This window comes from Phaethon aethereus (genome assembly GCF_964289735.1).
Source record: "Phaethon aethereus genome assembly, chromosome: 2".
NCBI lineage: Eukaryota > Metazoa > Chordata > Aves > Phaethontiformes > Phaethontidae > Phaethon > Phaethon aethereus.
This window is the reverse complement of record NC_138582.1, coordinates 159,549,268-159,564,248: the sequence shown is the minus strand read 5'-3', so window position 1 is coordinate 159,564,248 and position 14,981 is coordinate 159,549,268. Positions and strand designations below refer to the sequence as shown.

The 14,981-nt window shown below is 41.9% G+C and overlaps 1 protein-coding gene across 1 annotated transcript in view; it reads right to left on the bottom strand.

Annotated features, from left to right (window-relative positions):
• The window catches only part of ADARB2 (adenosine deaminase RNA specific B2 (inactive)), a 313,160-nt gene that overhangs the window by 59,281 nt on the left and 238,898 nt on the right, over nucleotides 1-14,981 (bottom strand). The gene's annotated exons all lie outside the window — the stretch shown is intronic.

The window sequence follows — 14,981 nt, the reverse complement described above, 5'->3', positions numbered from 1 at the left end:
TGCCTCCACCTCAACAGCCATTGGGAGGAAGGGAAGGGGAACCTCTGCTCGCACATCCTACCAAAGATGTTGCTTGCACGAGTTCACTGGTGGGCAGTAGTGCTGCGGGACCATTCTTCCAGGTCTCGTCCTGAACATGGCAGCTTTGTTGAAAGGTCAAATTTTCCCATGGACTGGGCTCTAGTGACTGTGTGGTTTGAACCCTCAGGAATGAGTGAGTCCAGGGAGAGCCTTGGGAAGCCGGTTACTGAAGCCAAGCAGGGTAAGAAGTCTAAAAAGTGAATTCTGCAGACTGTATATGGATGAATGTCAACCTAAACCAGCTCTGGTGCTCCTGAGAACACCACTACTTGGACCATTTCCCTGCTCCAACGTTTAGTATCTTTTCATTTACTTTACTTAATCTCTGCACTTTGCTTGGCACAGAGCCTCTCAAGCGTACATTAGAGATGTCAGAGGAACGCTGTTTGTGAGCATGAGTTGTTCTTAAAGTGCTTTGCAAGTCTGAACATAAAAAGGTAAGATCTGAAGGATTTTTTTTTTATTGAACCATATGATTTCGTGTGGGAAACCAAGCTGTACCTACAAATCCTCCCAGGAGCAGTTTCTGGGGGCGTGGAGCTTACTCTGGGATGCTGCTGGGAGACTTCCTGGCATCCTGTAATCTGGTTAGCCCTGAGCAGTTGTGTCTTTATTAGGAAAAATGGCTCAAGCAAGCAACAATTTTAGTTTTTCTCCTGGTGTTGGGCTAAGCTGCCTGGGGGGGAGGTCCTGGTGAAACAGGCCCCCTTGAATTCACCTGATTTCTTTAAGTGGGTTCACGGCACACACGGAGGAGAAGCTGAGTCTGATATTTAGCTTCCCTCACCCTGAAAGATCCAGAGCTATGCAGAAGTAAAGAAATGTATTTAAGAAGATCAAATCCATCCTTTTTCTCACAAAACTGTTATTGTTGATGAAAACATGTAAAATACACACACAGTATTTTAAATTGGGAGAACACACAGCTATTTTTCAGGGGAAAGCAGATTCTAATTCACAAATATTATCAGTAATACTACTGCCACTGAGAACCTCTGCAGGCTATACACCATATGTTTCTACAGTTTGTTGCGGAAAGTCAGCTTAATTTTTAAACATTATTATAGCAAATATAAAAAATCTAATTAAATAAAACATACCAAAAATTAGACACCCTCTTTTCATAAAGCCAAGGATATTTTTTCCATGGACAATCTTTGCAAGTGATTGTAATTTGCTCACATACATAGAGGATAGGATTTCTTTGACACAATATTTTTAATTTGTTTTGCTAAACGCAGCTTTCCAAGGTATTGCTCTGGCAATGAATCTTTTGCCCAAAAAACCAGTTTACTACCACATTGAATATAACACGCTGTCTTGTTGCAAAAGAAGGAAAGAGCCATATAAACCCTTCCTGGGAGATGCATGTAAAATTCTACACTAGAATTAGATGAAAACTAAGAAAAATTACCAGGAACAGTTTGACAGTTCCTAAATGGAATTTCACTTTGACTGCATTTATACCTCTTCTAATCTAATTGCCACAACCACCATGTGAGCAAGGTATTGCTTATACAGTGCTTCTGAAGGATGGATTTTGGGTCAATTCTCATTTGTCAAGCATCAAGGCACCCTTGTGATATAAATGCAATTATAGTTGCTTTACAGATGAATGGGTGAAGGCACTACAAGGGTGAGGGACTGGTCCAGGGGAGTAGCACGGAGTTGGACACAGCCAGGTGTTCTGATTTCCTGATGCTCTGGCTAAGTGCTCAGCGCTGGAACACTGCCTGTCTTTCGTAATATGAAAGTTTGTTTCTAAAATTGTTTTCCCTACTGAAGAGTGATTTCATCCATAACGGAAAACTAAAGTGTATTTGCAGGACTGATATAACTGGGTCCCATATGGTGGACCGAAAATCTGATCAGCTTTATTTAGACTTAGAAAGAAAGAAAAAAAAAAAAAAAAAAAGAGTATCTCAATAAAACTATCATCTGCACTATCATTTAAAAAAAGAATCAAATCATAAATTTCATCTCCTGCAGTATTGCAGTCCAATCCATGCCTGCATTTCTAGTGTACCCTCCAAATCTGCATCCCAGGGCATTTTGCACTCATTAAGAGTTAATTAGCTTAGAGGCACATACAATTCCTAAAAGAATCATTTAAAAAATGCTAAATAGAACAAATAACTTTTAACTTTGGATTTAGAAATCCCCACAGTCAGAGCTTTCTTTACTTCATTTGGCAGTAGATTCCAAAGCCAGAGAGCAAAGAGACTCACTAAAAGCAAAATAACAACATGACTTCAGATAACATTTAGGGACGATAAGGAATTCGGCATTTGCTGGTCTCAAGGAGTGACCTGGGACATTAAAGAACAGCAAATCCATTAAATGTGAAGCCTCTTAGCTAAAATAAGTCAGGCGAATATTTTTCATCTTGAATCCATTGCCTAGAAGGATGCCAGTGAAATTAATAGAAGCAAAGGAGTGACATGCATGCATGAATACATACGTGTAGGACGCAGGAAAAACGACCAGAAGCATAGTGTCCAATCTGAGAGGTCATTTACAGGCTATCATATTGCCCCAAATTTCCAAATGGATATTCTGAAGTACAATGGAAAGGAGGGAAAGGAGCAGTCTATTTTTGCAGGTGGAAAAATCAAAAAGAAGCCAATAGACGCACACCTCAGCCCTGTAAACGATCTGGCACCCTGAGGGCTGATGCATGAAATGCAGCGTAATTGCAGGGCCTTGAATAATCCATCCCTGAAAGCCGGCCTCGTGGCAGAGGTGGGTATGGGGTTAGTTTCCTGAGCTATATGCGTAAGTTACAAGAGGTGTAGAGTGCTGCCTTCCTCTCTACCACACACCAAAGCAGCTATTCGGCCTGATCCACTCATGTCCACTGAAATCACTGGCAGCATTTCTGCCTCTATTGTCTTTAGGCTGAATTTCAATGTTTTTACAAAGAACTGGTTACAAATATATCTAATCATACAGGACAGCTATGGTGGAGGTAAGAGTTGATACATTTACCCCTGCTCAGTTCAGAACCACAGATTTTGTTCCAGAGATTTTCTTGCCTTACTATTAAACAAGAATCCTAGGCTACTAAAAGATACATACGCAGATGATCATTCTTGATGGGCTATAAACCAGAAAAATCCAACTACTGATGGCCATTGTGAGCCTGGATGAACTTTTGGGATACAGGCTAGACTATGTTATCTGCAATCAGAAATATCTTAAAAAACATATACAAAAGGAACTGTTCTTTTGTTATTCTCTGTTATCAAAACAATTAATCTCAGAGAAAAGTTGTGCTTGGTGATATCACAGTTCCTACTGCCAGATATGAGTGAAAATGAAAGTCTCCATCTGGAGTAAATACAAGAGCCAAATATATCTTGGCAGCTTCTGAACGAATATCAGGTTGGTAGTAGAAAAAAGGAAAATTTCAGAAGCTGGGGAAAAAACAGCAAAGAAACCTTCCTTGTGAAAGAAAAGTTCAATGCAATCAAGAAAGGTGCACGCAATTACACTGATCATGTAAAGGCAGAGAAATAGCAGCTTGGGGCAAGGGGACAGGACACAAAAAAGAATAAATACGGACAGTCAGAACTTTGAAATTTTTTACCGAGGCGCACAGGAGAATAAGAGCTCAAATAGTGCTTGAGTTCTGGACCTAGGGGTGACATGTTTGGGTGTTAAATCTCCTTGGAGAATGGGGGTCTGATGCAAAATGCCACCGAAGCCAGTGGAAGTATGCCTGACAAAGATGCTTCGGATAAGTCTCCGCCGGCAAGGATGGGAGTTCAGGTACGGCCGTGCCCAGGCCAGGCAGGGTGAGCTCAGCCGCGCCGGTCTTGCCTGCCTGTTCGGGGGAAAAAAGGTGACTCTGGGGAAGCACTGACTGTCCAGGTCTTGAGTTTCTTTCGAATTCCCTGCTTTGGTTTGCCTGCTATCAAAATCTTACCTTCCACAGCTCCCCACATAGACTGTTCTGTACAAACAGTATTGGTCCCAGAGACAAGTTCTTTGAGATCAAAACTTTGCTCGGTCTTGCTGTCGTGGTTTAGCCAGGACACTTGCTAGCACAGTGAGTGAGTAAAGCAAACAAGGCTGCTAAACCTACACCTAGGGGCAAATCTACTCTCGGTTCCACTCAAACCACGAACATTGCCTAAATGCTTACTGTCAGTGGTGGAAGCAACAGCGTCTTGTTCAGGCGCCTGGCAGAAGAAATAAAACATAATGTTAAACTTTTTACTGTGAAAAAAGACACAGATTCGCCAGTACCTAATGAGCTATATTTTAACATATACAAGGAGGCTGGAAAAATGAAAGAGAGATGTCATTACTATTAAAACGGCACTGCATTGTCTGAAGTACTCATCTGTCCTTGATTACCGTATCAAATTACTTGTGTTATTCACAAAGGAAAATCAAACTTTATATCATACCATTACAGAACCAAAAACTTCAAGTCATTTCTCAGCACTAATATTTTAAATGGTATAATAAATAATTAAATGTGTTCAAGTTTGCAATGGGAGTCTTCAGGGTAAAACTGACATTCAGCAGGAGTGGTAAGGATATTAAAATCAATGGATTATAAAGAAGAAAGCCTTTAGTAAATATTTTCTATTGAAATCCTGTTTTAGGGTTTATAGGGTTGAAATATCAAAAAGGTTATATTTGCATATGGATGGAAAGAAATATTCTGCTATACAGATATCACCAAGGGCTCTGTTTCTCCTGTCCCCCAAGTACTTTTTTTCCAGAAAATTACTGACATTTGGGGGGTAAATGTTGAACACAATGAATGGGTGTCAGGTTGAATTAAGTTCGCAACTCCCTTCACTGATAAAAGGAGATGCACACCTGGTTCTTTTCACTGGTCGAGGGGGAAACATGCACTCATTGACAGCTGGAGTTTGTATTTTTTCCTGCGGAGAGCTCTCACTCTCTAAATGGGAGGGGAGGAAAACACAGCACAGGGAATATCCATCCTGAAGCACTGCTCCTGGTCAGAGTGTGTAGCAAATTGCTACACAACACACTTGCTCCCAGGCTTGTAAATAAGTTTGCTGTAGCTAGCTGGAAATTCATCGCTAAGCGATTGTGCCCTCGAGCCGATGAATTAGTCAGGCTCTTCCCAGGCACTACATCATCTTCAAGATGCAGCCTTGAGAAGAGAAATAACTGAGGGTCGTGGGCTGCCCTCCACCATCAGTCTCCTAGCACCCATTTCACTGCTGTCGGCAGGAGCTCTCCCAGCACGGTGGAAAGGGCTGAACGAGGACCTAGAGGAATGGACAGGCAGGGGTGGCCTGTGGAAGAGAGGAGGGCAGCAGGTCGCAGGCTGGGTTCATTCCTTGCCCTGCTTCCTGGAAGCCTTGGTGCAAACCACTTGCTTTGCCATGAGTCCCACTTCTCCAGAGGTAAAAGGGGATGATTTTTACCCTCTTCCTCAGGGGAACTGTGAGGCCAATGGCACTGATGGTGGTGAGACTCTCAAAGCAGCGTCATACAAGGACTTCTGCAGCCAGACTGGAGGCTGCAGTCCACAGCCCCTCATAACTCAGCCTTCCTTCAGTATGCACAGGCATTTACAGAGTATTAGTCAAAGAACAAGGCACTGCCAGGGAATTCATTGTGGTTCTTTCCTTGAGATGTGCTGTAATTATTTCTCTCCGATCATAACTCCCATAGTATTGATCATTATTGTCTGGTTGTGGCTTATCCCTCAGGGCCAGCATATATGGGCTTTGTTTTATCTTAGATGGATGTGGTTTTATTTTGTCTGGCTATATGCTTTCATTTCAGCTGACTGTGTTCATTTATCCCGTGTGCATCCTGATTCAGAGAGGTGTCCTCATTCGCGCTCCTCAGAGGGGACTGGGCGCATGGTGCACAGGCAGCAGCTGAGTGCACATTCCTACACTGAGCTTCTAATGAAAACTCCAATAACAATAACACACTTCTGACACTGAATATCCTCACGGTTTTCTTATCAAGATTGATGGGGAAGATCAACTGCTCCTATCGATTCAGTCAAAAGAATCACTTTCACCAAACCCCCTGTCTGTTCCTAGTCCTGTTACAGAGGTTTTAGCTACGTATGATGCTGAGCTAATATAATGAAGTCCTTATTTCTGAAATCACCAAATGTCCTGAATTTGGTCTGCATTCATGAAGGCTCCTCAGTGGCTGAGCTGACCTCAACTGACTTGGCCAACTTGTCCAGATTGCGCAATGGGCTCCTGGGCTCAGAGTGATTATTTGCTGGCTACTGCCCTCTCCTCCCCTCACCCTGTCTGGAGGCTGATTGCTTTGCTAATTTCCCAGGCCCCACAAAACATATTTGCCTCCACACTGTTGCTTATATCGTTAGTGATCAGTTACTAAATATCAGCACTGTGCTGGCTGCTGTATGGGACAGACTTTGAAGATTGTCCCTGTGTGACAGATGAAAGAATGACAAAATGCCCCGAAAGACCCCAGAATGGGAGTCAGAATAGAAAATTCCTTCTCCCACCCATTTGGTTTTTGTGTTTCCCGTAAACCTATGGCTTTATGAAAATGATAGTCACCCCCCGAGTGCTGGGATTGGGAGGATACAGCACGCATGAAGAAATTAAGAGGCAAAGGTGGAATGGAGGGTTAACTAGAGTCCATGTTTGGCAAATCTCAGCATCTTTATGCCTGGGAGGGCTCCCAATGATTTCTTTAAGTTTTAGATTCCACCCTGTTCTAATGAATGTGAGGTCTGCTAAAAAAAATTTTATCAGACTTTGATGAATTGTTCATATATCCAGCATATGCTCCAGCAATGACTAAAGGCTGCAGTAGGCTTCTCACTTGTGATGTTTCTTGAGTGGCCAAATGCAAGTAAAAGTCCTCCACTGCATCTGAAACTTTTTACTAGGGAACACAAAATTGTCCCAGTAAACTTTGTTTTAAATCTCTTCAGTGAGATTTTCAGTCACAACTGACAAAGAGATACTGTGACAGTGTTCATAGAATTTTGTCTTAAAATATTGATTTTTTTTGCAGAAATATCAAATTTGAAATAGGGAGCTAAACCAAGTTTTATTGGGGTATTTGGGGTGGGAGGGACAAATTTAGAAACTGATAGCTATGATGTGAGTTCTGCTATAATGAAAAAGCTTCTGAATTTGTACAAGTGTGGTCTGGTAAATGAGATTAATCAATGTTAAATATCTCAAAAGAAATTTGTAGCAACAGTAGGAAGTATAAAGATCAAACAGGAATTTATTTTACAAGCTCGGTGAAAAAAATTAGTCTGTTTTCTCAATATATCCCTTGACCACAGGGAATCAATCAAACTTAATATAATGTATCTTTTTATTTGTTTCAGAAACCCCTGGAGTGACTGAAAGAAAATAGAACACATAAAATAAGCATAGTATTGAAAAAGGAAATGCTGTCAAATCCAAATGCCCCAGCTCCTCCAAAAAGTACGGTTTTCTATTTAGTAGGAAAACATTTTGTATGTGGGTTTAATTAGAATCTTTAAATTCACATTAGTGTGTTAATGGTAGGATGCTAACAGATGAGCCCCTCTATTTGAGGTTGATTCATTGCTGTCTGCATTCATCTTGCTCTAAAAAGATGCTACCAATAGGTACCATTTCAATGAATTTAGAGGAAACAAGCTTTTCCACCGACATGAACAGTTGTTCCCTAAAGGAGGCCATGCTCAGTTTCCAGCTTTGTTTCTTCTGAGTACAGCTCTGCATTTATCGCTCTGGTAATGAAGAATGTCCATACCAATTTTGCAGAATCATTCTTGAAGTCAATACTGCACCTGCTAACAAACGCCAGAAAAGAGGGGTTGGTTCTTTGCCTTTTTTCCTTTACTTTTACTGATCCTTAACCCAAAAGCCTTCTTCCTACAGAGGCACACATAAGGTTGGCTGCAAATGCTGAATAATTCAAAACAATGAAGTAGTGTTCGCTTTGGAGCCTTGTGCCTGCTTTAGGACAAGCCTCAGGTGTCAAGCTGTTGTACACTACAGATATTAAATTAGCACAAATGGGTTTTCTTTAACTAGATAAAAGCTCTATAAAACCACCAGTGCCTAGGAGTGGCTAACTCTGTAAAAAGGCTTTTATGTTCTCTATAAAAACCTGGATTTTAGATTCATATTATGAGCCATCTCTCTTTAATAAAATCAATGCTTTATCTGAGAAATGTCCCTTCAGTTTTCTGTTTCCTCACTTTATCTTTCTTAGGTGCATTAAAACGAACATCCTTTGGAAACTAACGGTGGCAAAACCCTTGCCACATACAATACTCTTGGCTGTTCAAGGTCCACTCTCTTCCCAAAGCCTGTCCAGTTAGCAGCTCTTGGGTAAATGTTCAAAGCAGGCAGAGAACAGTGCTTGCTCAAATCCCTTGAGTATCACTTTGAAAATCTATGCCTGTGTGTTTATGGTTCTCATTAAGGAGCTGTGCTATTAAGAGCCTTCCCCATCACACATACGCTTTGTTAGATAAAGCAGGGTGCAGACAGTGTCCAAAACAAATGTAATCTATTCTGAACTGCTGATCCCAGCAAGGCACTGCACAATTCAACTTTCTGAATCACTGCAGAGCAAGGCATGTAATACACTGCGTGGCAATTACTATACAGACATCGGGATTTTTCCTTTCTTGTTGTTAAAGATCTTGCTGTCATTTGCTGTAATGATTCTCGAAATCTGGCTGTAACCTTGCTAACAACCTTTCCCTTGGCTGGGAGGGAATGTAAGGCAATCTAAATTTCATGCTACCTCACCCTTCTCTGGGCTTCTCCTCGAATGTGTAATTAGCAGGGACAGTTCTCATCATCTATGGTGGCTTTGTGCCAGGAGAAGCAGAACCGTGATTTCTGCTGAATCCCAATTGCCACACAGGCACCCAGCAGAGCCATTTGGGACTTGGTGTGTGCCTGGGGACAGGGCTAAAACCATCCCCTTCCTGACTTACTGTTCCCTACTGGTCAAACACAAGTAATTAACATAAAATTGCTGAAATTAAGAAAGAGTTTTTCTGTTATATATCTGCTGAGAACCTGTATCTAAAGCTAAAATTCAGCATTCCTTTTAGTCCGTGCTCTTAAAAACAAATATCACTTCCCCATCACTCTCCCCTCCATCTCCAGTCAAGAAACTCCTAAACAAGTGTCCACACCTTGAGCCAGGGAATAGCCTTTTTAAATCCTGTGACAACACTTTTGGGCAAAAAACAATCCCTCAGCAGACTTGTCTTTAAGCAAGAGCCCAGGGAAGGACTGAGCGTGAGGCCAGGAGACTGTGCAGGTGTGCAAGGGCACTGTGTGGGCTGCCCTTCATGGGATGACCCTCCCTTGGGACCATACCTGTGAGAGGCGTGGAAAAGATCTGCCTGTGGATGAGTGCAATGTGACAGCTTTCATGTACAGCTCAGATTTCTTACTGCAAATGAAATCTTTAAGAAAACTTCTTCACCATGGGAAGTTGCTTTAAGTGATTTATTCACTGTGGGCAATAAAAGAAGAGCTTCTTGGGAAGAAAAAACCCAAAGAATAAATGGATAAAGCCAGTAATTAATTTCAAAACCGATTATTTCTATTTATTTAACTATTCACACAAAAATCTCAAAGCAATTGAACAACCCTATAAAATTCATGTCATTTATATTTATTCCTATATAAATGATGATTGAGAGACAACAAGCTTTAATATTTTGCTCACGTAAGTCAGCATCAAAGACAAGAAATAGAATGTGCAATTCTTCCCTTACAGCAAAAAAAATGGCATAATACAAATATGAATAAATTTCTTTTATCAGCACACCACACCTCTGGAAGGATGCCTCTGAGGATCTCTAAGGTGTCTGGCATTACCTGTCTGGGCTCCTGTGTACAGCCATGGGGTAAGAAAGAATGTCCCAAAATTCAAGCAGAAGTTCCAGAGAGAAAACAGGAATAACCAGCTTCATACCCAGCTCTCAGAATATATTAAACTGTGTCACCAATCTGTGTTTTTAAGGTAATCGTTGGATGTTAGCTCCCTTGCTAAGATGCACATAACCTAAAGGGCACTCCAATAAATTACATCCAGCACGTTCCTCTCTCCGGCTCTGCTCACAGCTCCTCAGCCAGGAGGAGCTGGCACACAAGCCTTGCACTTCCCTTTTCAGTCTACAAAACTGTCCTGCCAACACCTGGGGGGGTTGTAGCACACACAGGCTACACAAAATTCTTGGACTCAAGAGCTGACTAATATGGAAAGCAAAGTAAAACATGCTGCTTGGATTCCCTGAAAATGCTAAGAGCAAAAAAGCAGAGGATTTCAAGGCTGTTCTGCCACCACACCTTTGTCTTGTCTTTCTTCATCCCTTCTTCTCCTGTGCTTATGTGTTTAACCATATCCCCCCACCTCTTCTGTCGAGCGAATCTGTCCTTAGCCTCACAGAAGCAGTGTCTAGGTGGTCTGGAAACCCAGACAAACTATTATACAAATTGAAGTCTGTCCAGTTTCTGATAACACCAAAACTAATTTATTTTTTGTTTATACTCCACTACCTTTGACAAAGCTTCCTCTAGAGATTTATATCTCCATCCTTACTGCCTTCCAACTGTTTGTCAATTTTTTTGTTTTGCAACTGTCAAAAGAAAAAAAAAAATCTGACATCAACCTTGGAAGAGGTACTGATTGCAGAAGTTTTTTTTTCAGATGTGATAAAATCTTGCCTAAAACCATGTCCAACCTTTTCAGTAGAAAGTCCAGATGGCTTTGCAGCCTGTACAACAGACTTTATTCACTGATGCTTCTCTAAGTGTCAGCAGGGTGTTGTCTTCCAGAACTAGTAAATGCGCAACAAAAGGCAGCTCGGAGGGGAGAAATAAACACAAACAAAAAAACCTCTCACTTAAATCCCCCTGCTTACCCCCAAAAAGCACATTAAGCTGAGAATTTCTACATGCATCTGACTGTAAATTCACCCCGGTGGAGAAAGGCTTTGCAAACAGCTGGAGGTGTAACGGACGGGGCAGCAGTTGAGGTGGCTCCAGGCTGAGCAGTGGTTTACTCACTCACTGCCGACTCTAGGTCGCCCTTGCCTGCATGGCAAGTATTTCAAGTACAGGATCAGGACCCTTCCTAAGTCTGTCTATGGGCGTCAAACTGCAGCATCTCGTAGTGTTCTTTTCACTGTGCTTAAATTAGCACAAAGAGCATTTACGAGTCTGACAGGCAGGCAAGGAAGTGGTGGGTGAAGGTTCAGGAATTTGGGCTGAGTTTCTGCCCCTGTGCCTGGATCCCCTGTGCAGCCTGATGCCAGGCATGTTGTCAGCTCCTGCCGCTGTTTCCAGTCTGTAAAATGGGAACATTTTGGTGAAGCCATGCGTATGACTTCTTTGTTACACGTAGGCATCAAAGTACTCTTTTACTTCAATTTATGGCCAAATTTACCATGGGGTTAGTGCTCTCCTGCCCATCCCTCCACTCTGCATAGCACCTAGCCTTAGACCTAGGCAATATGGGAGGATGAGCAGTAAAACAGCCCCGCTATGGGCAGCATTGGCCCTGCAGCCATGCCAAGTCCTGATAGCAGCTGGATCTTGCACTCAGCAACACGAGCATGGAGGGTGTTTACCTGGTATACACCAGGAGAAAAACTGCCCGCTCTTGGAACCACTTCTGAGTCCTCCAAGGGAATCAGGAAGAGTAAAAAGCTCCAACCAATATGAAGCTCATGTAGCTATTGCCATTTTAACCACCATCTATGTGATACTGGTGGCAGTGGTTAATACTGCAGCCACCTCCTTAGTATTCTTGATTTTGTTCTAGTTGTGTAGTTTTGCAGTTGACAGCCCTCTTGCTCCACATCTGATCCCAACATGAGTGTGCTTCAGGACCAGAGAGCCTCAGTACCACTGCAAGGCAAATAATAAGTGATCGCAACAGTGGTGAAATTCTCAGAAGAGAGGAAAAAAAAAAAAAGAAATGGGGGAAAAAAAAGAAAAAAAAGGTAGGGAAAAGAAAAGAAAGGTAAGGAAAAAAAAAGAAACCTTGTGCACACAAAGCCCTTCCAGCATGTCTCCGGTTTTGTTTCTCATTGACACTCTTCTCTCGTTTTGAGCTGACAGCTGTGGTCCAGCCTTTGTCAGGTAATTAATCTGGATAGTTCATTTTCACAGGTGAGTAGCAGGTTGGCGAAATCTCCTCTAGCAGTGGTTTGTGTTGTTTTTTTTTCTTTTCAAAACAGCATGGCTGTGAAAGCACGCGTGTGTGTGTGTGTGAACATGTGCACACCACACACCCTCAGACCTGGCCAGCCATTTGTTCCTTCCTCACTGCAGGGCTATACGCTTCAAGGAGATGCTGTGCTTTGGAGGGTGAATGGAAGGAAACCTCAGACAGGAATTTAAAAGCATCAGACTTGCTCTCATTGATTACAACTGACAAAACATTAAAACTGCCAAGTTACCTTGCCAAGGTTGAGCACCGCTGGTCTGACTCACACAACAACTTCTGTGTCTGTTTAGAAATGAAACTGATTGGAAAAAAAGAAGGGAAGAGAGAGAAAGAAAAGCCATCACATCCTTGGCGGGGAGATGGGGGGTGATCTACTGCATTTTAACATTTGGTTTGTCGTGAAGTAATGCAATAATAATAATATTTTGCCCATACAGTGGTGACAACTAAAATGAGCACATTTTTTCTTTTGTGATGCAGACGGTGCTCTGCAAGGTCACTGAGCTGGGAAACACGATCCCATGGTTCTTGTGTCAAAGTGCCAAAATATCCTTTCACCAAAGCTGTATGCCTTTAAACCATCCCTCAGCTCCACAGAGACACTTTCTTCTGTTTTATGGTTTCTTGCCACTTCCACATTTTGCCCCAAGATATCTGTCTTGACAAATGGCTGGGTAATACATGGCTGGGCAACACAGTTGTACCTCAGAGTCTCTGTCCTCCACAGTCAACACGGGCTTTCTTTATTTCTTCTTCTTTATATTCCTTCTTCCATATATTTCTTCTTCCTTCTTCTTATAATCCAGTATGTTCTTAAAACATAATCTGCATATTAGTCTGTTTTATCAGTGTCCTGGGTTATTCCATGGGCAATCAAGAGATGGTTCAATTCAGTTTGTACTGTGAAAGGATGCAACGTTATGTCATACTTTTTTGTCTCCTTGACTAATAATACTAAAACATACTTTGAGCAGTGCGGTGAGCTGTAATGTCTCTCTGTTGAGGATAACAAGCTTTAGTCCCTAGGGGCAGGGTGCCCTGATGGAAAGCAGTGCAGTTGTCCCTGGACAGTTGGCTATGCCGGGAGGGGCTGTGGTAGGAGAGGTGGATTTAGGAAACTGAGCACTCTTCACCTTTTCTTGAATGTTTGGGGTTGTTATTTCTAGGTGAACATTTCAGTAGCTGCCCTCATTTCCTTTGGTCAGCCCATGGAATCATGCAAGATCCCCAAGTAATGGCCATATTCTGGCCACCTCTTCCCATAAGAGACCATTTCTCTCCCCTGACCGTACAGGCAGCCCAGATCTACTGGCTCTCACCAGCAGATTAAATCGGTTGTCTACCCCTTCAGTTTCAGAGCGTGAAATAGTACCAGTGAATAGGTACCAGTAGTAAGTGATCAGAATAAAGTGATTTCTTTACACCAGAACATGGAATAAAATCCCCTCTTCTAAATTGCATTTAATCTCTACATTCGTTACGTTGACGTGCCTTTGTAGGGAAATGTTCAGATCCTATTGAAATGTCCTAGATGTTAATTTTCACTGCCAGTAACAGGAGTCCTGTGCACGAAACATTGTCCTTGGGACACAGTAAAAATATGTTTCAGCTGCTAATGAAATTATCAAAGACCCTGCGACCTGGAAAACAAATAGAATAAGAAAGTCCTACCTTTGCTGGCTAAAATGATGTGGTGCAGCTGTATTTTGTCATGTACTTTATATATATATATGCATATGTCATGGCAAATTGTAGATTGCCATTTTATATATATTAAGGTGTTTAAGAAGCTTTTTTTAGCTGACATTTCCAACACATCTCAACAACTGTTTTGTTAGAATCCATGTCATGTGTCATGTGTTTTATGGTTTCTTTAGCACATATAGGGTTTAACTGTTGGAAGACTAACACTCACTGGCTTCTAACAGAGATGTAGTAGTGTTACCCCTTTTTTCTCTGTCCAAACTTTAACATCTCAGACTTTACTACTTTTATTTTCTCCTTAATATTTTTGTGCAGAACTAAAAAAAACACAGAACAAACTCTCATCAAAGAGGTACAAAGATGTCTTTCAAGGCAAGGATGATGGGAAATCTCTCAGGGTACAAAATTGGGAGACACTTAAGGGAACTTACTGCCATTGCAAAATGCATTGTTATACCATGGAAAAGGACAAAAGCTGAACTTCCCTTGGGTTTTTAAGTATCAAGCTTGCATAGGTAGATAGTTGGAGGACTTTGAAGATCTCAGTCTCCCTGCAGGCCCAAACTACATGTTAGGTTGTCCTTTTATGTTATGTGATGCCAAGGACATAAGTCTCTAATGCTTTTTGATACAGACATGACAGACCTGGTCAGAAGTTGTAACCATTTTGCTGAAGCAGCTATCAAAACCCCATGCCTCAGTTTCCCTACTTACATTTATCTGCCTGGAGTACCCTAGGGATCACCTTTTTCATGTCCTCAGTCTGTAAATCTTTCTGGCAAAGCGAAGCATTGCAGTCATGGTGTTGGCATGTCAGCAACACGGGACAGCTTATCCACATCAAAGAGACAAAATGAACACTTATTTCCTTTGCAGGTGAAATTCAGCTATAAAACCAGTCGTTCAACACATCCAGCACCAATAGACCACAAAACCATCATTCCATCTGTGTCCCTCTGTATTTAAAAAAAATGGGCTAAGGTGCTAATTTT